General features: G+C 36.1%; 1 protein-coding gene across 3 annotated transcripts in view; it reads right to left on the reverse strand.

Moving 5' to 3' along the window:
- Window positions 1-24978, reverse strand: part of LOC137239884 (uncharacterized) — a 235849-nt gene that overhangs the window by 46952 nt on the left and 163919 nt on the right. Inside the window, exon 1 of one of the 3 annotated variants that reach the window (XM_067765656.1) lies at window positions 16425-16505. The exons of 1 other annotated variant lie outside the window; for it this stretch is intronic. The gene's annotated coding sequence lies outside the window, so the exon portion shown is untranslated. Of the gene's footprint in view, window positions 1-16419; window positions 16506-24978 lie in introns of those variants that run through there. One more of the 3 variants, XM_067765655.1, reaches the window with a different exon arrangement.

Genomic DNA, 24978 nt, shown 5'->3' on the forward strand with positions numbered 1-24978 from the left:
GTCTGCTAGCTTAAGATTCAAGCCAGCAGACACTTCGTGAAAACACGACCTACAGCTTCCGAACGACTTGGATAATTGATATTACATTTATTGGCAATTTAATGCTGCAAAAACAAATTTAAAGCTGCGTCCGGTTCCGAGAAACGGGAGTGTCTGCTAGCTTAAGACTCAAGCCAGCAGAATTTTTTTTTTTTGTTGTTTTAAATTGCCAATAAATGAGGTATAAATTATTTAATATATAATATTGTGTGTCTGCCACCTTAATAGGACCTGCAATCGTGTTAACTTTTATATTCACAGTCAAGCAGCAATTAAGGCAATAATCTCGCATAGCACAGCATCTAAATGCGTGTTAAAGTTAAAGCAGTCCCTGGAGAGAATCGGGACAGGGAGAAGCATACTGGGTCCCAGGGCATATGGGAATGAAAAAGGGGATGCACTAGATTTAATGGGCGCATCGCTTGAAGCTTGCTCCGTAGACGTCCCAATTAGACTGGGCGAGAGGTGCACATGATCGACCAAGCAGAAAAGGCGTGGGTGTCGAAGATTATGTGTAGATCTTACAACCTTAGACTAACAAAGTTGCTTTTATCATTAAAAGGAGAGGACTGTAGACTCATGACGGGTATTCTGACTGGACACTGCCTTCTGGCGTCACATGCCTTTAAATCAGGCTTGGTCAGTGATAGCAGATGTAGGAAGTGCGGTCTGGAGGAGAACACGATCGAGCACGTTCTGTGCTCGTGGCCTGCGCTTGCCAGGCTAAGACTCCAGCTATTAGCAGTGATACAGCTGTCAGATCTAGAAGCAGTAAGTGGCTTAAGTCCTAGGAAGCTTCTAGTATTTGCCTAGAGGACGGAGTTATTTTATAACATAGGTCCTGGTTTTTGCTAGGATTTTCAGTTTGGCTGTTAAAACAAACTTATTCAGTCCATGTGAGGTCCTCATGGACCGGCCAGTTCAACCTAACCAAACCTATATCACCAAATGAACTCAGGTATTATCAATGTTGACCACAAGAACTACAAACGTTCTTTGCGTAGCTGTAGTGATCGCAGAAATACTGCAAGAAGGAAACAATTTTCGTCGCAGTGGCGTAACAAGAGGTTGGCAGGGCTGGCCAAATGCCACGGGCCCCCGACCCAAGAGGGATCCGGGCCAAAAGGCCGAGAGCTCCAAAATATTGCTTTACATTGTACCTGAGTATTTTATTTTATTTGAAAAGTATATTGTAACGAATTTATTGCAATTCCGCCTATCTCAAATCTTCTACTAAAGTTCGAATCACTAAACTGCTGAATAAATAACTCCACTTTTCAATAATGCAAAATGGCCTTTATTATTTATTTATTTATTTATTTATTTCAGTCATCGAAACAAGATTTCTTACAGACTATGATCGTGTTTAAATATTTAATTAAATAGTGCAAATAGGCTTAACTTAAAACAATAAAGGCTGTCGTTGAAGTTTATTTGCGGAGCGAATGTGTTACACAGGCGAATGATTCTGGCTATCGGTTCATTATAAGAATAGAGCGACTTATGTGAACCCTCAGTAAACTTTCTGGGATTTCTGAGATTAATATTAGATTCCTGTACTCGAAACAGAATAAATATATCTGGGCAGTTAATATTACCAGATAAAATATTGTAGGCAAATAACAGCGACAGATATAACCTTCTGTCCGCAAGAGATTGTAAGCCAAGGAGTTTCCTCCTTGAGGCGTAACTTGGAATGTCATTTTCGATAAACACTCTTTTCATAGCAAATCTGGTAAATTTCCTCTGGATCATCTCTATTTTATCAGAGTACTTTGTGTAGTATGGGTTCCAAATGATCGCCCCATACTCTAAAATACTCCGTACCAAAGCAATATAGAGAGTTTTCAGAGTCATAGGATCCTTAAAATCTTTGGTGTTCCTGATTATGAAACCCACCATCGAGTACGCTTTAGACGAGACTAGATCAATATGTTTAGAAAAAGTTAATTTTGTGTCAAAGATAATTCCTAAATCCTTAATTTCGGATTTACGCAACAAATCAACGCCATCCAGAGAATAGTTGAAAGTATAGACATATGCGCGGCGGCAGTAAGAGACAATGCAGCACTTGCTAATGTTTAGGCTTAAATTATTGATGGTACACCAATTTAAGAAAATGTTTAAGTCTTGCTGAATTTTTTTGGGAATCGATAAGGCTGTTAATATTGAGGAATATTTTGACATTATCTGCGAACATTAAGCATTTTGACGATATGATATGCGACGGTAAGTCGTTTATGAAGAGTAAGAATAACAGAGGGCCAATGTGAGTTCCTTGAGGAATACCCGATGTGGCATAGACTTCAATGTTCGAGCGTATTGAGTTAATTATCACCGATAATTTCCTACCAAAAAGAAAACTTCTGAAAAAGCTCAATGAAGTGCCGGAAACACCAAATTTATTGAGCTTCAGTAAAATAATGTTATGGTCTACTTTATCAAAAGCTTTTGAGAAGTCGGTATATATGACATCGAGTTGCGAATATCGTTCCATTGCAGTGATAATGTTGTTTGAAATAAGAGATAGATTAGTGACTATTGATTTACCTGGCAAAAACCCATGTTGGCAGCTAGTTAGGGCATGCTGAACATGTTCCAGAAGTTTTTTGTTAAGTATGTGATCGAAAATTTTTGGAAAGACCCCCTGCTTTACTATAGCTCGATAGTTGGAGATGAGGCTTTTGTTTCCAGATTTGAAGATGGGTTCAATTGAGCATGACTTCCAACAATCTAAGAATCTTCCTTGGCGTAAACATGTCTTAAAGAGTTTGGTGATTGGTTTTACAAGAGAATCACGCAGCGAATGAAAAATATTGGGGGAAGACCATTAGTGCAGTTGAAGCTTGGCTTAAGGTTTAAGATTGCATCTGCAACATCACCCTCAGTGATAATAAATGCGTCAATGAAATTAAAATCAGTTGGTCTTGAAATTGTAGGAGTGTCTACGGACTGGTAGCTTTCATAAACTTCTTGAAAAAATGAGGCAAACAGATTGCAAGTCTCTAGCGTAGTATTGGAAACACAGCCTTTGTATTCCATTCTATCAGGTATGCCGCATGATTTACGCCTAGAGTTCACGTAATTCCAGAACGAAGACGGATTGAGTTTCAGGCTGTCTGCAATTTTGGTTATATATTGATTAAAGAGATATTTATGAAGTCTGTCAAATTCGCTTTTATAATTGTTGAAATTATGAAGGTCCACGGGAGACTTTGAGCTTATGTATTTTTTTAGAGCCTTATTTTTAATGTTCTTTAGATGGCTTAATTCCGCGTTGAACCAAGGCGGTTTATTTTTGGGCTTAGAGGATTTCAAAGGCACAAACTTGGTGACGGTATCAGAAAGAATGTCACAAATGTTTGTATATATTAAGTCTGGATCTTCTATGAAATCTAAGAAATCCCAGTTCGTGCAATAAAGAGAGGTATTCAATGCATCGAAGTTGGCTTTTCTAAAAGATAATAAAGGTTCGTGGTTCATATTTAGTCGCTGAAAACTTAGAAATTCGAATTTAATAGTTAAAGCTTTATGATGAATTGTGTTACGTGATATAGGTGACAAATTCAATTCACATGCTTATTTCAGATCTTCTGTTGCGAATACTATATCCAAAATTTTATCATTAGAGTTTGCAAATGAATTTAATTGTTGAAAATTGTTAGATAAGAAAAAACTAGTGACAGAAGATTCAATATCAGATTTAATATTAAAAGGTAGTAACCAGCCATTGTCAAATGACCAAATAATGTCAGGCAAGTTAAAATCACCCATAACTATTATCTGCCCATTTAGTGCAACAGATTCACTGACAAATTTTATGTTATTAATATGTTGTTCATAAACATTAAAACTAGAGTTAGGCGGTATATATGATATCAAGATGTAAGTATGTGTGTCATTTGAAATTGATACATCTATGCAGACTTGTTCAACTAACTTATCAGCAAAGGGCAAAACTAACAAACTGCTATTTAGGCTTGTTTTAGCTGCTAATAACACTCCTCCACCTCGAGCGCAGCCACTAGCAATAGGGCATCTATCATGGCGATAAACAGTGTAATGGTTGTCAAAAAACTCGGAGCTGGAAATTTGTTCACAAAGCCAGGTTTCGGTGATAGCAACAATATCATATTCACGTAATGATGAAGCAATCCTAAATTCATTTGATATTGTTCGTATACCACTTGCATTTTGATAGTATATTGAAAATGATTAAAGTGATGTTGAGCTAGTTAGCCCGTTTCGACATTCTCCGCTCCCGCTTGAAAATACTGAAATGGACGGATTTTAATATTAGCAGTCCATAGCTTTGCATCAAATATGGCATCATAGTGACATGGAGATACACCGAGCTTGAAGCTTATGCGCATTAATTCATTGATATTTGCATCTTTCTTCACAAGCGCAAAACACGATAGATGGTCGCGAGTAATCCCAGTGTGCTTTGTAACGTAAGAGAAAATATCCTCTCCTTTGATGGTATTTTTAAAATAAGAGAGGTGAATCCATCTTTTCTTAGCAACCACATCAAGCTCCAAATTATCGTTCATACCAACCACGGGGGCGGCATTTAGATTTTTTACGTTATCTGCATTTTTGGCATTATCGCTAGAGTTTGCATTAACATCAACATCAATGTTACCATTTGCACTAACATAGCTAGGCGTACGTGGATATTTCCTAACAGCGCCCGTGGCATTAGCATTGATGTTAGCATTTGCATTAACATTGGCACCGGTTGGCCCTTTATTATCCATGTTAGCGTCATTTCTTGGCGAACGTCGACTAGCATCACCAGCGGCAGCACTCTTAACATTTTCTACGGCATTGATTGTCATACCTCGGCTCTGAACGCCGGCGGCAACAGCAGCGAATGTACTACCAGAGAGGATAGATAGAATAAGAGACGTAATTTCATGCTTTTGCGAAATTTATTTGTAATGTCCCATTTGAAGGGTAATTTTAAATTGCTTCTACCCATTTTCATGAGGTATTTTTGATAGTTTTAAAGGATCGTATTAATTAACCTTCATCTGCTCTTTGCGTCGAAATCGACGCAAAAGCAATATATTTTTTGCATTTTTGTGAAAAAAATTGGCTCAAAATTATTTATTTTTCTTGACTTTGTAAATAACAGTTGTTTACATATTTCAAATTGGTTTTGGATACAAAAATTTGTTTTTCTTGGGATTTATTCAAAAAGTTACGTTAGTAACCCTCATGCGTCGTTTTCGACGCATATGGGAAAACATATGTTTTTTGGGGGGAAAGTTAGTTTCAGATGTCATTTTTCCAAGTGAAGAAGGTGTTTGTGATTAGTTTGTGAAATTTTATATAAAATAAAAGAAACTCACGAAATAAATAATAGGAGCTCTTATCAATCAAAGTGATGAAGATAGCTGCAGCCTCTCCGATATAAGTGATGATTATATGCTTGATGTGTCAGGAGGTAGTGAAAGTGAAACTTTTTTGGATGGTAGTGAATGAGAAGAAGATAATAATACTCGATCTACTAGAAGTGATGGTATTGGTACTGCTTCAAACGGTGATCCATTGTACCTTTCGAAAGATGGAACAATATGGCAGGCAGAACCTTTTCAGCAGCACAATGGTAGACTCAGAAGTGAGAATATTATCAATATGATACCTGGAGTTACTCGATATGCTAAAGCTCGTGTTAGCAATATAAAAGATTCGTTTCTCCTTTTTTTACCACTAAATCTGGAAAATATTATTCTAAAGCATACAAATGCATTTACTAGAGCTAACCATGGTGAAGACTGCATGGAAATTGATTCTTCTTTACTTCAAGCGTATATTGGCATTTTGATTTTAGCTGGCGTGTATAGGTATTAACAATTTTTTATTGAATAATGTTATAAACAAAATTTACAAATCAATTTGTAGATCTAAAAATGAATCATTGGTAGATTTATTCGATGCACAGTATGGTCGGCCGATTTTTAGAGCTATAATGTCAAAAAATACATTCCAATATGTAACGCAAGTACTTCGTTTTGATGATGAGATAAGTTTGCTCCCATCAGAGAGGTATTTGAAAAATGGTCAGATCTATTAGCAGACTATTACAACCCACACGAATGTGTAACTGTTGATGAGCAGCTACTAGATTTCAGAGGCCGGTGCAAGTTTCGGCAGTATATGCCTTCCAAACCAGAAAAATATGGAATCAAGTTTTGGTTGTGTGTCTGCTCTGAAAGTTGCTACGTAAGAAAAATACAGCCATATTTGGGTAAACCAGCCGGTGTGAGCACATGCGAAAAAAATCAGGGTCAACGAGTTGTTTTGGATATGGTTTCTGGGTTGAAAGGTCACAACGTGACAATGGATAATTTTTTTTTCCTCATATGGCCTCGGCCAGGAATTATTAGCAAGAGGTATTACAATGGTGGGAACTATGAGAAAAAATAAGACATCGATCCCTCCAATTCTCCTAAAATGCAAAAACCTACCATTGTTCAAGTCAACATTCGCATTCACAGATAATACTGCACTTGTTTCTTACATTGGGAGGAAAAATAAATGTACAATTTTACAAAGTACTTTGCACAACTCTATCGAAGTCCAAGACGGGACTAAAAGGCTACCATCTATTATAAACTACTATAATAAAACAAAATGTCCGTGTATGGCAAACTTATTTATGTGTTTTTTTTTTTGTCTTGATGACTCAAGATTGTTTTTCTTTTAAAACAGGAGGAGCCGATACAGTTGATAAAATGCTTTCATGCTATAGTTGCAAGAGGAAAACTAATCGATGACCCATGGCTGTGTTTGCCAATATAATAGACATATCTGATTTGAACGCATTCATAATTTTCAGTGAAATTAATCCTGATTGGCAGCGTACCCAGAAAACAACTATTCGAAGGAATTTTCTAAAGGAACTAGGATTATTGCTAGCCACACCATATATGGAAAATAGAACTGTAAAGCCGAGAACCAGTTCAGCAGCAAATTTAGTTGAAACTGCTTCCTCAACTAAATATGTTACATCTAAACAAGCTACTGGAGCAAAAAGTGTTCCACAACAAATAAAAGGCAGACAAAGGTGCTTGATGTGCTGGGAAAAAAATGAAGCTTCCAAAAATAATATGCACACTACCATTTGCTGCTTCCGTAAAAAAGGGGCATGCAAGACCGTTCATAATAGGAAAATATGCATTAAATGTATGGAAAATAAGCTTGCCTAATAATTCTTTAAAATAAAAATGACTACTTTTTGTAAAATAAATAAAAAAATCACAATTTTGCAAAAGTTATTGCGTACTTAAATTCATTTTATATGTTAAAAAATTTGAATAACTACATATGCGTCGAAAACGACGCAGGAACGTCAGAAACGTAAGTTTTTTTTAAGAGCAGATGAAGGTTAAGCAATTCATCCTCTTTCGAACAATTACAATATATATTAACATAAACTTCTTAAAAATGTGCAGAAGGCAATTTTCTAATACCCGCCAATCAGGTACATTACAAATAAAAATTGAAATGACGTCTCTTATTCTATCTATCCTCTCTGGTACTACTAGTAGATAGGTCGGCATTATTGGCATTAAAGTACAATAACACTACTATTGCCTGACAGATAGCGTACTTAATTCAAAACTGATTCTAGCGCCTCTACTATCGCTGCCTTTTATACTCTTTGATTTCCTCGTTGCATCTTCTAGGCGCTTCTGTTCTAGAGTCTACTAGTTGTCGTCCCGATCAGACAAATCTCTCGATCTAAACGCCGCTAGCATCTCCAAATGTACCACTCTTCTACTTCGTGGTTTCCCAATGGTTTGTATACGGTAGATGGTGTCACTGATCTTCTTCACAACTTTGTACGGGCCTTCCCAACTGCCCCGAAATTTGGATGGAACACCTTTCCGCCGGTGAGGGTTGTATAGCAGTACCAAATATTCCTCCCTGAAACTTTCCGAATTATTTTCCTTTTCGTACCTGCGTTTCATCTTACTACTCATTATCCTTGATCGTTCCCTCGCACTCTGTTGTTTGGCTAATGAACTACTTTGTAGAGCTTGCTCTTGACGGATTGGCTTCACATACTCAGTATCATTTCGACGTTTCCCAACAGAAGTGCGCGCTGGCTTGAAACTACCTTGCATCCTTTCTGGAAAATTCTTTCAGTCGTTTTAGTGCGTTCATTAAGTTTTGTCAATGCCAGTGTTTTGCAGGTACTTTTGATTTGACTTTATTTGGCCCATTCGATCCATCAACCTTTGCTCGATCTACTTTCCTTGACTTTCGTGGCCTCTGTCGAATCTCCTCCACCAACACTCGCTTACTGCTGAACCCTTTTTCCAAACTGAAGTTAAGTGGCACATCCTGGTCCTCATAACGCATCACCCTTCTCCGCATATCGATCTTGATGTCATGTTCAACCAAGAAGTCCACTCCCAATATGGCTTCATCAACAATCTCCGCCACAATGAATTTTTGTAGAACCATGACCTTTCCAATTAATAGCTCACATACCACTTCTCCTTGGACTTGATTATACTCGCTAGTGACCGTACGCAACCTTGCTCCAGGTAACGGTTTTACTCTCCTGTTGACAAAGTCAGATCGGATTAAGGAATGAGATGCGCCCGTATCTACAGTCAGTACACGTCAGCCACCCAGCTTTCCTTCGACGGCAAGAATGCTCGATTTTCTTCCAATTTGGGACACAGATATCACAGGACATTCAATAGGTGGGACAAGTTTTCGTTCTTTACATCTGACACGCTCTTGCTCATCTCCTCCAGCTTTGCGTTTATGGCCACTCACATTGTTGGAACTATTAGGACCAAGATCGCAATGACGTGGATTTCCCGCATTTGATAACTCTTCCACTCCGCTTTTGCGATCCTTTCAGCACCTCCAATATTGCGTCTACCCATTCTGGCCTTCCTACTTCCAAACGGCGTGCTTTGAATGTTGGCTTTGGGTTTGCGTATGTAGCTCGCTTTGTTTCGACGTCCCGTATGCCATTTATAAAGCTCTGAATCTTTACCCTTTCAGTGTATTCCACGGGTGCGTCCGCATTCGCTAAATGTGCCAGCCTTTCAATATCCGACGCAAACTCTTGCAATGTTTCACCAGGCCTCTGGAAGCGGTTCAGCAACTCCATTTGGTATATCTGTCTCCTATGCTCAGTTCCGCATCGCCGCTCTAGAGCACCCATCAATGCTTCATAACAGTTCCGTTCGCCCTCTGGAATGGTTTGTAAAATCTCAGCTGCAGGCCCTTTCAATGCCATGAACAGTGCAGCAACTTTATCTTCAGCACTCCAGTTGTTCACTGCTGCGGTCTTCTCAAAGTGAATCTTGAAGACCTGGAAAGAAACAGAACCGTCAAAGGATGGTGTTTTTACCTTTGGATTGCTTGCTGAAACAGCTGGGCGATTTAATTGCAACTACTGTATACGACCTCTAAAGTATCCACCTCGGCTTCGATTTTTTCCTCAAACTGCTTTATTTTCTCGTCCATGCGCGCTTCGAGTTGTACTGTTATGCGTGCCTCTTGTTCTTTCAGTTGTGTTTTCCATATTTGATGTAATCTGTGTCGACATTTCTGAAATACGCGTTTCTTGTGCTTCGATCTTTGATGTTATTCATGTCTCTTGCGATTCCATCTTAGATGTTATACGGTTCTCCTGCGATTCCATATATGTCTTCTGTTCTGCCAGTTGAGATGACACTGTCCATGTTTGAGTAGATATTGCAGCTAAAATCATGTTCAAGTCTGTGCTCGTAACTGTCTGCGATGTTTCATTTTTCTATTCAATTTTTGTTCTCTCCTCGCCATCTGCTTCCATTGCCTCTCGTAGTCGTGCCTGAAGTTCGAGTTTAATGCCGGTTGTATTCAATCCACGGCTCTCCAACTCCTTCTTCAGTTGCTGGATCTTCAATTCACTGAACTTTGCCATGTCCAAGTTGTATTCCCAATCTTCGGAATTTATTCAACAATTCCTCTTCTGACACCAATTGTAACGAATTTACTGCAATTCCGCTTATTTCAAATCTTCTACTAAGGTTCGAATCACTAAACTGTTGAATAAATAACTACACTTTTCAATAATGCAAAATGGCCTTTATTAAAGTACAATAACACTACTATTGCCCGACAGATAGCGTACTTAATTCAAAACTGATTCTAGCGCCTCTACTATCGCTGCCTTTTATACTCTTTCCTCGTTGCATCTTCTAGGCGCTTCTGTTCTAGAATCTACTAGTTGGTTATCTGTTATAATTATAACTACAGATGTACGTGTATAGCTCTTATATGCGCGTGGGTTGTGAGCACACTTCCACAATTATAATTGCATATCTCAGATAAGATATCTGCATGCGTTTGTGCGTTGCTTCTCCCTGCGTGTGCGTACATATGTGTAGACATAACGATTGAATTATTGATGTGCATCAAGTCACTGTTTAGCATCGGCTTAGAGATGGCAGTACCCCTTAGTGTTGCTAATATTCGTAACAATATTTTTATAAGTTCTGCTTAAAATCCAAAGTGAGACAACTAAAGACCACAATACAATTTCAAGTTAATCGTTAAGCATTTCAACCAAACTAAACGAAACCTTGTCCGCCCTGATGTCACGTTGTTTAAAATTTTCCCAAATCTATTATTATTATTTTATTATTATTATTATTATTGTACTATAATAAATCTCTAGAAAATCGTATCTGTACATCCAAGATTTCTTAAAAAAATGAGTGTACTTGACGTTTGGAATGTCGTAGAATCCATCGGCACTACTTTTTTCTGTTTGTCTGTTTGTCTTTTTGTCTGTATGACACCGATAATCTGGGAAACTGACGAATGGATTTTTATGAGACTTTCACAGATGGATAGTTTGTAATCCAGAAGAGAATCTGGAACTTATTTCATTAAAATCGCGTGAGAAACAAAAAAGATATAGTTGTTTAAGCTATAATTAAGCTACTTTTAAGGATTTTTTTTTTTTGAAAAAACAAAGGAAATGCACTTAGTTTCCAAACAAATATCAAAGAATGCCTTTGCAAAGTTTTTTTTCAATTTCATATAAATTAAAAATCAAATTCATGAATAGATACAGTGGCGTACCAAAAAAAATTATTTTACGCTGCCATATTACGATAATCGGTTAAAATGAGGTTACCTAAAACCTCTAAATATGCGTACAATATGGGCATCAAACAATAGAGGAATGTCACAGGTTTCATTTGAATTTTGTGATATTTCGATAAATTAATAGATAACTGAGTTATCGGTCAAAATGTATTTGCTCCAAAATCTATAAATTTACCTACAATATGAAATACTTTTAGCTAAGATTTTAAACCTTTTACACGCGTTAAGCAGGGACTCAAATCTTTTGGTGCAATTCGATTTATATATTCGCTGACAGGTGGCGCAAAGTTCTGTTGACAAGCGTTATTATCAGTTTTCATGAAAAAAATTTCATCAAAGTAGCTGTGATTTTCTTCTTTGATTTTTTGAGGTTTTATAAATTTTAGCTGGACATAAATTTTAGTTGTATGAAGAATTTCAGTTGTGCAGTTGTATTTTGTGTTGTGCAGTTGTATTGTTGTAAGTGAATTTTAAACTGGTGAGTACAAATTGTTTTTCCTTTAATTTTTATTGTTAATCAATTAATGTGTTCGTTTAAATCGTAGTCTGATATATATTCTGCAAAATATGCCACATGATATAAATCCATACGTTCGCGATTTTAAAAATGCCCTTGATTTCGTTCCCGAAGAGCAAAATAATAATTATAAATTTGTAATATGTGCTGATAAAAGGCCCGCAACAGAACATCCAAGAAGGTATAATCCTCCTACTACAAATGAAGTTGCAGTTGTTTTAGTTGACCAAGAGTGTGAAAGGCGCAACTTTTGCCTGGTCAAAATGCATACGATCGGCACGACATAATAGCTAGAGTGTTCCACTTAAAACTTAAATCTCTAATACGCCTAATTATAAAGGAGAAGCTGTTTGGGTCAGCTTTGTGCTTTATGTACAGCGTTGAGTGGCAAAAACGAGGTCTACCACATGCACATGTACTTCTCTGGTTGGAAGACAAAATACGCCCTAACGAGATTGATAATGTGATAAGTGCCGAATTTCCAGACAGCAACACAGATGCCACACTATTTGACATAGTAAGAACACACATGGTCCATGGTCCTTGCGGGATATTAAATAGCAACTCCATGCATGCAGGACGGCCGATGCTCGAAAGATTATCCACGGGCACTTATAGAACACACCATAATGGGAGAGGATGGATATCCCTCTTATCGGCGACGGTCCCCAGAAAAAGGTGGGTTTACTGCCATTTTAAGATTACGTGGTGAAGATATAATTTTGGAAAATAGATGGGTCGTACCATATTCACCTGTACTCTTCAAAACGTTTCAGGCCCACATCAGCGTGGAAGTGTGCAGTAGTGTATCACACATTAAATATATGTATATGCAAGTATATAAATAAGGGCAGTGACCAGGCAACGTTTGCGTTAAGGAATGAAAATGACGAAATAACTAGATTTCAACCAGGGCGTTATATAAGCTCTTCAGAGGCCGTTTGGAGAATATTAAGCTTTCCCATTCATGAGCGAAATCCCCCTGTAGTGCATTTGGAGGTTCATCTAGAAGGAGGGCAAAGGATATACTTCAATTGCGAAAACGTGACAGATCGAGTAGCAAGCCCGAGGCAAACCACTTCACTGGCATACTTTCGGCTTTGCGAAAGAGACAGGTTTGCGAGGACATTCATGTATGAGGAGGTTCCCTCTTATTATTATTGATAAGCAAAGAGGTGTTTTTAACCGCAGGAAACGGGGCAGATCTGTAGATGGGGAGCCCGGCATTTTTAAGGAACATGTCATTGGACGTGTATATATGGTTCATCCGAACAATGCCGAGTGTTTTTACTTGCGGTTGTTGTTGCATACAGTACGAGGACCTACTTCCTTTTCGGACCTTCGCACTTTTTTGGGAGTTGAATATCCCACTTTTCGCGATGCTTGCCGACAACGCCACTTGCTTGACGATGACAAGCATTGGGATGATGCTATATCCGAAGCAAGCATTAGTGACAGTCCAAGCCGGTTGCGACATTTGTTTTGCGTTTTAGTGGTATTTTGTTCTCTATCGAATCCTATGGCTCTGTGGGTAAAACACAAGGATAAGCTGTCAGAAGACTATCTCAGAAGCATGCGACGCCATATTGAAGGGGAAATTAACAACGTAATGCGGGACAGAGCTGTTACTTAATGCTTAATCGAACTTCAGAATACAGTTTTTTCAATGGGGGGGGGGGGGGGGGGGAGGGGGGGGGGGGGGAACTTACTATCCCAATACGGCTTACCCGAACCATCTATAGACGGTGAACGCGTGAACAGGGAATACGCAAGCGAAATTTCGTATAATCCTACAGAACTTGCGGACACTCTACGTAATGGCATTCAACGTTTAACGGATGAGCAAAGAGGAATATTCGAACGCGTTTGTTATAGCGTCGATAATGAAGTAGGTGAGATTTTGTTTTTAGATGCCCCTGGTGGGACAGGAAAAACTTTCGTAACTAAAATTGTTTTGGCAAAGGTGCGAGCTCAAGGCAAAATAGCTCTGGCAGTGGCTTCATCTGGTATAGCTGCAACTTTATTACCTGGTGGTAAAACTGCCCATTCCATGTTCAAAATCCCTATACACTTAGATATCAATGAATATCCAATGTGCAATATAGCAAGAAATTGCGAAAAAGCCAGCGTTATTTGTGACTGTGTGTTGGTAATATGGGATGAATGCACCATGGCGAACCGGACAGCCGTAGAAGCTGTGGACAGAACGCTGAGGGATATACGCCAAAATGACCAAGTTATGGGTGGTGTTACTTTTCTCTTTTGTGGAGATTTTCGGCAGATACTACCGGTCATACCACGCGGTACAAGAGCAGATGAAATACGAGCGTGTTTGAAGAGCTCATATATATGGTGTAACATTAAAAGAATGCATTTAACAGAAAATATGCGCGCTCGAATCGGAGGCAATATAAATGCGCAGAACTTCTCCGAAACTTTGCTAAAGATTGGAAATGGTACATACACCGAAGAAGAGGGAAAAATTACACTGCCCGATAATTTGTGCCGTACCGTACATTCCTTGCAAGAACTAATTTCTACTGTTTATAATGATCTAGGAGTCTGTCATGATAACTTTTGGCTTTGCGAGAGGGCTATCTTGACGTCACGAAATGACCAGGATTTGAAAATCAATTCGTATATACTCAACAATATTCAGGGATAGGAGGTCGAATACTTTTCAATCAACAGAGTTTTGGAGCAAGATGACTCAACAAATTTCCCTGTGGAGTTTTTAAATAGCCTTAGTGCACCTGGACTTCCATCCCATAAAATTATTTTGAAAATCGGCGCACCAATTATTCTGTTGCGTAATCTAAGCCCACCAAAGTTGTTTCTCTAAAACAAAATATAATTGAAGCAGAAATTTTGACAGGCAGCGGCAGAGGAGAGAGAGTCTTTATACCAAACAACTTTCCCCCTTATACCAAACAACTTTCCCTTTAGATTTAAACGTGTTCAATTCCCGGTGAGCCTTTGCTATGCTATGACAATCAACAAAGCACAAGGCCAGACGATGAGTGTTGTGGGCGTTGATCTGACTGTGAGTTGCTTTTCTCATGGCCAGCTTTACGTGGCGCTCTCACGTGTTAGTGAAGCAGACAAATTAATCGTCTATGCTCCTAACATTTCCACATCAAACGTTGTTTATAAGGAAGCATTATAAAACAATTCTTTGTTTTTTAATAAGAATTAAAAATGTTAAATTTTGTATTACAAGTTAACTCTCCACACATACACATACATTCACACTGAAGAGCTTGGAATAATTTTGTTTTATGTGTGCTAAGTATGTAAGCATTCACTTTTATAACAATCATGATGCTATATATGTATGTCTATGTATGCGCATAAGTTATTCTATAACAGTTTTATATAATTCGCCTTAATGTATGCAACAATTAAAAATTAGAAAGTCGTAAAAAGCTATCAAAATGAATTCTTTTAAAATTATTCACTCAACAAAAAAGTATTATTTTTTCCGACCTAATTTGTAAAAACTAACAATTTTAAAAATGTGTACGTAGTTTTTTTTTATCAAACTCAACGATTTTGCAAGCGAAATAAACATGTATGTACCCATATATAAAAAAAACTTTCTTTTATTCTCTGGTATATCAACAAGATCTGTAAGTATTTTCTGTTTTATATTTTGAATGTGTATGTATATCCATATATGTATGTAAGTTACGGCTTATAACTTTTAACCGATTGAAGCAATATTTACTGATTTTATTGCATGCTTTAGCGGTAAGCTTAGACAAACGAACTGAAAATATGGTAATAGAAATGTGGGGGAAGAGTGAAGAAAATACCGAAAAGAGGTTGAGCGCGAGATAAGAAGAATGGGATCGCCAGAAAAAGGCACAGAGTAAAGTAAGTGGGATGGACCAAGCAATAAAAGGGGAGGAGGTATAATGTGGGAAAATAAATATTGTTTTATATAAACGGAGCCTGCACATGGTTTCGTGATTTAGGTTAGGACAACTGTTTTAAAATTTGTTAAGTTAAAGACCCAAGATATCGGTATTTAAAAAAAATAAGGGCCACTTTAATATTAATACGCATCCCGAACAACGTCGGGTACCCTGCTAGTTATTAAATAAAAATTATAAATTAAAAATTGCTTCAAAAAATGTTTTCATACATTTAAAAGCAAACCAAAAGATGTTGATTCTTTTTCACAGATGTACACGTTAAACGTGAGAGAAGTAATTGATATGCAAATTTTTTTTAAACAATTCAACAAATTTATAATTTTTTTGGGCATGATATGAAATATTTTATCAAGTTTAATATCTTATAAAGAAAGTGAGTTTTCACCTTCAATAACATTGAAAACATTAAACCCTACTAGATGGAAAGGCCGTTACGATGTCGTTTTTTCTTTAAAAGTTCGGTTGTTTGAAGTCAAAAAGCGCTAACGAAAGCATTCAAAATAATGACGAAAACTAAAATTTTTTTGTTATTGGTTTTCCATTGAAAGATCCTACATACTATCGATGCAGCCTCTAAAGCCACCGATCTCTCAAATGGTTTAAAACGTTTGAAAATGTCTAGAAGAATTGGAAAGGTATCGACATGAATTTGAAAATTTAGAAATTTAAAGATAGTGTAGCAGAAAAATAAATATTTAAACAACTTGATAAGTATTAGAACAGTTCAAAGTGAAACATGAGTTAACTTGTATTGAAGTTAAAATAACAAGAACAATATAATAAAAGTACCTTACACTGTCACATCTGCATTTCCATTTTGCCGACGTATGCTCCAAACCATGGCGGAACTATAAGGTGGCAGCATATTGACATACCTACAAACATAAATAAAAGTTCCCTGTAAATTGCTTTTGTAAGTTAAATGGGCTAATGTCAAAATCGTACTGCGCCGGAAGTTGATGTGTCAAATCAAGTAAAAAAAGTACACAATCAGCTGTCCCGTGCTGCCACTTTGTATAGTTACGCCATGCTCCAAACGATATCTGGGAAAAGGCATCTGGCAAATGAATTTTTGAAGATAATATTTTTATAACACTGGGCTGGCCGAACCACTGCCGATGAGTTACCCCGGGTTAAATAAAGTTTTGAAATAGAATATGAATATGCATAAAGGAATTTGAAGTCTAAACAATTTTATATGTGCAATTACTTACTTACTTAATTGGCACTAACCGTTTAAACGGTTATAGTGGTTCAACAAGGCGCGCCAGTCGCTTCTTCTCTCTGCGTACTAGCGCCAATTAGTCACACCAAGGGAGTTTAAATCGTTTTCCACCTGGTCCTTAAAGCGGAGTGGGGGCCGCCCTCTTCCTCTGCTTCAATAGACGGGTTCCGATAGAAACACTTTCTTAGCCGGAGCGGGGTTATCATTCAATCTCTCCTTTTGAGAACCCTCTTCTCAAAATAGTTAGTGTATACATTTTTATTAAAATATATCAAGTTATCACCATCTTTGTTTTATATTCTTACTTTGCATAGTATTTTATGATCGAATTCTTTATCGTATAAATTAATTGTGCAATAAACCAAAGTAGATAATGTGCGTATCTATTGATCACATCCATAGATAAGATTATATTAGTGCTAGTTTTAAGTGTCCATGGTAATGGCGTTTCAGGTTGAGTTCGCAATGGTATTTTCAAAGTAATGAAACCGAACACGAAGCCGTTTAAGACTGTTTATATTTGCATAACCGAAACCATTACTTCAATACGTAAAAGAACGAAACCGAAACCATTCCTTGTGTCGGATCCGGCAGATACTGGCAACACAGAATTCTTTAATTTTGTAATAATTAGTATTGTTATTTGCCGTCATCCAGTGAGTTTTACAGCTCTGGCTCACGCTCAATTCTCACGGGAATGCTCTGGATCATTGAGAGACTTGAGAAGCAGATGTCGTGAAATTTTCGCACACGTGAAATATGATAGGCAGATGTCGCCGCTGTTTTTCATTTAACTCATACGGCGAAAGGCTAAGCAGCGACATCTATTTTTGAAAAATTAGGTTTATTAAAGGCAGCGTTGCCAAACTAAAAAGAACAAATTGAACCAGACTTCTATCTGGATTTATCTGGCTCAAATAGTTATTGTTGCATTTACATGCAAAATTATTTATCTGGCTCAGGATCTTTGCCACCGGATCATAACAATTGTTTCATAATTACTACAGACATGCGTTGATGTCTGCAACACTTATCTTACATATATGTAAAGGAAACGCATAGCTAAAGTGAAAAAAGCCAAAGGCCAGGAAAGAACCCTTTTATTACACAGAAAATTTTGCAATCAAAACAAACGGGAGTGCCACAAAATCCCCCAAAAAAAAAATCCCAAACACAAAATCGCCAAGGAAAAAAAAATCCCCAAAGTCAAAATCCCCAAAATCAAATCCCCAAACAAAATTTCCATGGTTTGAATAAACAATATTACCGTGTAAAAAATAGCAAAAACATTGTTCGATCTGAGCTAGAATTCGTATTTATATATGGGGTATTCCATCCCATTTCGACCAATTTTGAACCCGACCCCTTTAGAATTGGCTGAAAGTTTTTCTTCTTTTTCTAGCTTTCGAAAGACGTTTTTCAGAATTTTTTCAAATTTTTTCAACGAACTCAAAAAAAGTTATGAATTTAAAAAAAAAACGGTGTTTTTTTTCAAAATGCTATAACTTTTTCAAAAATTTACCGTTTGGAACCTTTTTATTTTTAAAAATTTGTTTTTAAATTTACTTTTCGGAAAAAATACAAAAAAATTTTTAAAGTTTTTTTTTCAATTAAATTAAAAAAAAAAACAATTATCGGCCCCCTCCGGGATTAGTGGGGATGATTGCAGAATTGATTGAAGTTTTTTATGAGAAAAAAAAATGGCGAAATTCGAAAAATCTCGAAAAACTAAAAATCACAAAAAAAAAACTTTAAAAATTTGTTTGTATTTTTTCCGAAATGTAAATTCAAAAACAAATTTAACAAGTAAGAACGGGACTGTCTTCGGCTGTGCCGAAGACTTCATACCTTTCATGAATGGGGCTGAACAATAATCTTATCCCGTTCGTAATCTCCGAATAATCGGATGTATAAGATAAGAAATATATAGTGAACAGATCTGCATACCTTAACGATTTTTAAGATAAATATAAAATAAACAATTAAGAACGGGACTGTCTTCGACTGTGCCGAAGACTTCATACCTTTCATGAATTGGGCTGAACAATAATCTTATCCCGTTCGTAATCTCCGAATAATCGGATGTATAAGATAAGAAATATATAGTGAACAGATCTACATACCTTAACGATTATTAAGATAAATATAAAATAAAAAACAGGTAGGTACTCACAAAGTGGATGCAAAAGAGGATGCAAAGTTTCAGGTTTTTTGTGGTCTGCGTGTAAAAACTATGACTACGAATCACGTATTTCAAAAATATATGACGAAAACGTAACTATTTGATGAAATTTGATGAATTTTGAAGATTCTAGCCGTAAAAAAGGGGTCAAAATGACAGTTTATATGAAGTATATAATATATATACGACCGATCTCTATGATTTTTTCAGACAACAATATATGCTATATACGTAAGCATTTTGTGAAATTTGAAGCTTCTAGCCGTTAAAACGGGGCAGAAATTGCGCAAAGTTTCTTATCTGAACAATCGGTTGTATGAGATATATACTATGTGTACCACCGATCTCAATGATTTTTTCAGACATCAATATATGCTATACACGTAAGCAGTTGGTGAAATTTAAAGCTTCTAGCTGTTAAAATGGGGTAGAAATTGCGAAAAGTTTCTTATCTGAACAATCGGTTGTATGAGATATATATTATATATACAACCGATCTCTATGATTTTTTCAGACAACAATATATGCTATATACGTAAGCAATCAGTGAAGTTTGAAGCTTATAGGGTTTATGGGGTAGAAATTGCGAAAAGTTTCTTATCTGAACAATCGGTTGTATGAGAAATATACTATATATACAACCGATCTCTATGATTTTTTCAGACAACAATATATGCTATATACGTAAGCAATCGGTGAAATTTGAAGCTTATAGCTGTTAAAATGGGGTAGAAATTGCGAAAGTTTCTTATCTGAACAATCGGTTGTATGAGATATATACTATATATACAACCGATCTCTATGATTTCAGACAACAATATATGCTATATAAGTAAATATTCGGTGAAATTTGAAGCTTCTAGCTGTTAAAATGGGGCTAAAATTTGCGAAAATATATATATATATATATACTATATATATATACTATATATACCACCATATATATACTATATATACCACCGATCTTTATGATTTTTTCAGACAACAATATATGCTATATACGTAAGCATTCGCTGAAATTTTAAGCCTCTAGGTCTTAAAATAGGGCAGTAATTACGAAAAGTTCCTTATCTGAACAATCGGTTGTGGGGGATATATACTATATATACGACCGATCTCATAAATTTTTTCAGGCAACAATATGTGCAATATACGAAAGTATATGGTGAAGTTTGAAGCTTCAATCTGTTAAATTGGGTAAGATATTACAAAAATCCTCTTTTTCTGAAAAATCGGTTGTATGGAGGATATATGCTATAGTGGTCCGATCCGGTCGGTTCCGACAAATGTCTAATCGGACACCCAAATACACCTGCTCACCAAATTTTATAAAGATATCTCAAAAATTGAGGGACTAGTTTGCATACAAACAGACAGACGGACAGCCGGACAGACGGACAGACGGACATGGCTAAATCAACTCAGCTCTTCAACCTGTTTATTTCGGTATACTTAATGGTGGGTCTATCTATTTTCCTTTAAGGACTTACAATTTTCGGTTTCGTGACGAAATTAATATACCATTTCATTTTCATGAAAGGTATAAAAATAGGTAGGTAATCTGTGTGAGGATGCAAAGCTTCACGTTTTTTGTGGTCTGCATGTAAAAGCTATGGCTACGAATCACGTATTTCAAAAATATATGACGTAAACGTAACTATTTGATGAAATTTGTTGAATCTTGAAGCTTCTAGCCGTAAAAAAGGGGTCAATATGACAGTTTATATGAAGTATATAATATATATACCACCGATCTCTATGATTTTTTCAGACAACAATATATGCTATATACGAAAGCATTTTGTGAAATTTGAAGCTTCTAACTGTTAAAACGGGGCAGAAATTGCGCAAAGTTTCTTATCTGAACAATCGGTTGTATGAGATATATACTATGTATACCACCGATCTCAATGATTTTTTCAGACATCAATATATGCTATACACGTAAGCAGTTGGTGAAATTTGAAGCTTCTAGCTGTTAAAATGGGGTAGAAATTGCGAAAAGTTTCTTATCTGAACAATCGGTTGTATGAGATATATACTATATATACAACCGATCTCTATGATTTTTTCAGACAACAATATATGCTATATACGTAAGCAATCGGTGAAATTTGAAGCTTATAGCTGTTAAAATGGGGTAGAAATTGCGAAAAGTTTCTTATCTGAACAATCGGTTGTATGAGATATATACTATATATACAACCGATCTCTATGATTTTTTCAGACAACAATATATGCTATATAAGTAAATATTCGGTGAAATTTGAAGCTTCTAGCTGTTAAAATGGGGCTAAAATTTGCGAAAATATATATATATATACTATATATATATACTATATATACCACCGATCTTTATGATTTTTTTAGACAACAATATATGCTATATACGTAAGTATTCGCTGAAATTTGAAGCCTCTAGCTCTTAAAATAGGGCAGTAATTACGAAAAGTTCCTTATCTGAACAATCGGTTGTGGGGGATATATACTATATATACGACCGATCTCATAAATTTTTTCAGGCAACAATATGTGCAATATACGAAAGTATATGGTGAAGTTTGAAGCTTCAATCTGTTAAATTGGGTAAGATATTACAAAAATCCTCTTTTTCTGAAAAATCGGTTGTATGGAGGATATATGCTATAGTGGTCCGATCCGGTCGGTTCCGACAAATGTCTAATCGGACACCCAAATACACCTGCTCACCAAATTTTATCAAGATATCTCAAAAATTGAGGGACTAGTTTGCATACAAACAGACAGACGGACAGACGGACATGGCTAAATCAACTCAGCTCTTCAACCTGATTATTTCGGTATACTTAATGGTGGGTCTATCTATTTTCCTTTAAGGACTTACAATTTTCGGTTTCGTGACGAAATTAATATACCATTTCATTTTCATGAAAGGTATAAAAAAAAAATCCCAAACGGTCACTTTTTGAAAAAGTTATAGCATTTTGAAAACAAAAACGGTGTTTTTTTTAAAATTCACACCTTTTTTTGAGTTGGATGAAAAAATTTGAAAAAATTCTGAAAAACGTCTTTCGTAAGCTAGAAAAAGAAGAAAAACTTTCAGCCAATTCTAAAGGGGTCGGCTTCAAAATTGGTCGAAATGGGATGGAATACCCCATATGTATAACCATATTTTAATTTTATGACTACATATTTTTACCTATGCATATGTGGAACTATCAATCGCAATAATTCAATCGTATTAAATTGGAGTTAGCATCAAAATAATAAAAGAGCGATACACGAACAACAAGAGTGTAACAAAAATTATTACAAAATTGGTGTTTCATGTGCAGAAGTTGGAAGCCTCACATTTATAATAAAATAAATGGGTGTACTACGCAGAAGCACATCATATATGACATACGTCCGGACTTGGATAGCGTAGCCCAGGGTTATTTTTTATAAGCGCGGCCGAAGGCCGCCTATGCAGAAAGTTGGTATGGATTATTAGCCTTTTTTGGTCGCGGCGATTTTAAACCTAATTTGAATTTATTTCACGCATAAAATGGGGATTTGGTGTTGTGGATTTTGATTTTGGTAATTTTTCCTTTGGGGATTTTGATTTTGGGGATTTTTACTTTGGGGATTTTAAAACAAACATTATTTCTATTACATACGTATAATAATGCACTAGCGCACAATATCAATATTTTATATAGCTCGCTGGCACCGAATTAGTGATGGAACGATATTTCGCTATTGGTCGCCACTATTGACAAATCGCTAATAGCTATAGCTATTGCAATTCAAATATATCAGTGATTGACGATTTTCCTTCATTCATCACTACTTATCTGTGTGCTTTACTTTCCGACTGAGTAAAAAAGTTTATTGGATACAAAAAGGATTCATTTTCTCTAAAATTGGAAAAAATATACTTTTACAAAAGTTTGCCAGCTATTATCGAAAAATGGGGATAGTTGTCTTAAGAACTGCACAATGAAAAAAATTTCTCGTCAAGAGATAAGTCAAGTAAATAAACGCGAAAAAGTGTGCTTTTTGTGCAGAGAAAGTGTGGAAACGGCGAACGGAAAAAACCAAACTTGTGCAATAACAATTTGGACGACGAAGTGATGTGCAATAATTGCAAAAAATGGTTTTGCAATGTGCGTGGAAGCACATCTGGATCCCAAATTGTTAATCCTTCGGTGAGGGCTAAACATTCTGAAGGTCCACTTGGAGAAACGGTACTAAAATGTTACTCGTGTGGCGTACGTAATGTATATGAATTGAGATCAAGAACAATGGAAGCAACTTACAACTGATCGTTCGTTTTTGTCGTGGTTGGTTAAGGTGCCTACCGAGCAAGAGCAGTGGCGTGCACGACAAATATCAGCAGCACAAATTAGTGGAATTATGGAAGGAAAATATTGATGAAATATTATTGAAAAAAACAATAGCATATTTTACGCTTGCTAAAACTGATTCGGACATGAAACTAATGCATGTGTTATTCATAAGTTAATACTTCTAGGCTTTAGCCGTTAACAGTTTTATAAAATTTGTGTTTTTGATGGACAAATAAATGAATTATAGAAACATATATCACTCGTCTTATTGTAAACAGATCAACTCAAAATTTAAGTTTTTTGGGAGAATGCAATTCAAGCTTTGTCATATGGTTTGTATATGGTTGAATTCTCCGGCTAATTTCTAGGGCACTGAAGTGGGTGGCTAATTTTCTGCTAAAGAATATTTATATAATAGTTTGAAGAATTTGCTATATTTTGCTCTGTATTTTTCATTAAAGATTGATTCACTTTACTATACAAATATTATGCAGCCAAATACAACTTTCAGAATAAATTCATACGGAGTATTTCTGAATACATCGGTGTAGTATAATATAGTAAATAAATCATGTTTTTATGGTTTTACATATAAAGATTTATTTCTGGTTGATTCATCTTACATTTAAGAATCAAAGCATTTTCAATTAGCAAAATTTATAAAACAAAGATGCATATACATCTATTTCAGCTAGTTTCATCTCATTGAGTGTAATACGAGACTGAACATATTATCGTAAGCCAGTTAATAATATATATCATCATGATTCAATCACAAGAGGTTTGCTCGACAGACACATTTTTTGACAATTGTAGCCATTTTGCTCCCGAATCGAATTGAAATTCGTTAACTGTGTTGTTTCTTTGCGAATATATTAAAAATATTAGTAGTAGAAATAGGAATCAATCAGTTTACAAATACCCGATAAGTACTGAACTGCATAATTCTTTATAACATTGTTTTAATTTTCTGATGAATTTATTAACTATGCCGTGATCTATTATTGTGGGTGAACATAGGTTTTATGAAAAGTACGGACACCAAGAAATCGTGGTGCACTTTCGTAAACCTATGAACATACGAAACCTAAACCAAATAAAAGTTAATCGTTCAACGTCAGAAACTCGACTAGTAAACCGATTCGCGTAAAAATGTCATTAGTAATTGAGCACGTTAACTTATACATTCCGTATGTTCGGAACATACGTCTCCATTTAAGAATTTGTGGAATCGTTTTACATTCGGAATATTATGTATATACTTATTTGGAATATTCGGACCTCGTGAGGTAGTATCAAATGAACATATTCCGAATATTCTAAATTAACGGTTTATCCGAAACGCTTCCACTTAATACTTAACGGAAAAGACCTTTCCGAAATTTCAGAATAAAAAGGTGAATACGACCTGTGTAGCAGACAATAGTCGGCTGCTGAGTAGAGTATCACCCCGTGTCGGCTGCCTGTTCAAAATCGTGATATCTCAAAATATTTTTAAAAAATTTCCCAATTCAGGATTTGTCACAAGACCGCCCTATATTAGAGTTACATTGAAGAACGCTTCATCTCAGAATGCTTTTCATTAACTCCCTCTTATGACAAAATGCATTGAACTTATGCTCATATAGGGA

The sequence above is a fragment of the Eurosta solidaginis genome, chromosome 2 (assembly GCF_040869045.1).
Source record: "Eurosta solidaginis isolate ZX-2024a chromosome 2, ASM4086904v1, whole genome shotgun sequence".
NCBI lineage: Eukaryota > Metazoa > Arthropoda > Insecta > Diptera > Tephritidae > Eurosta > Eurosta solidaginis.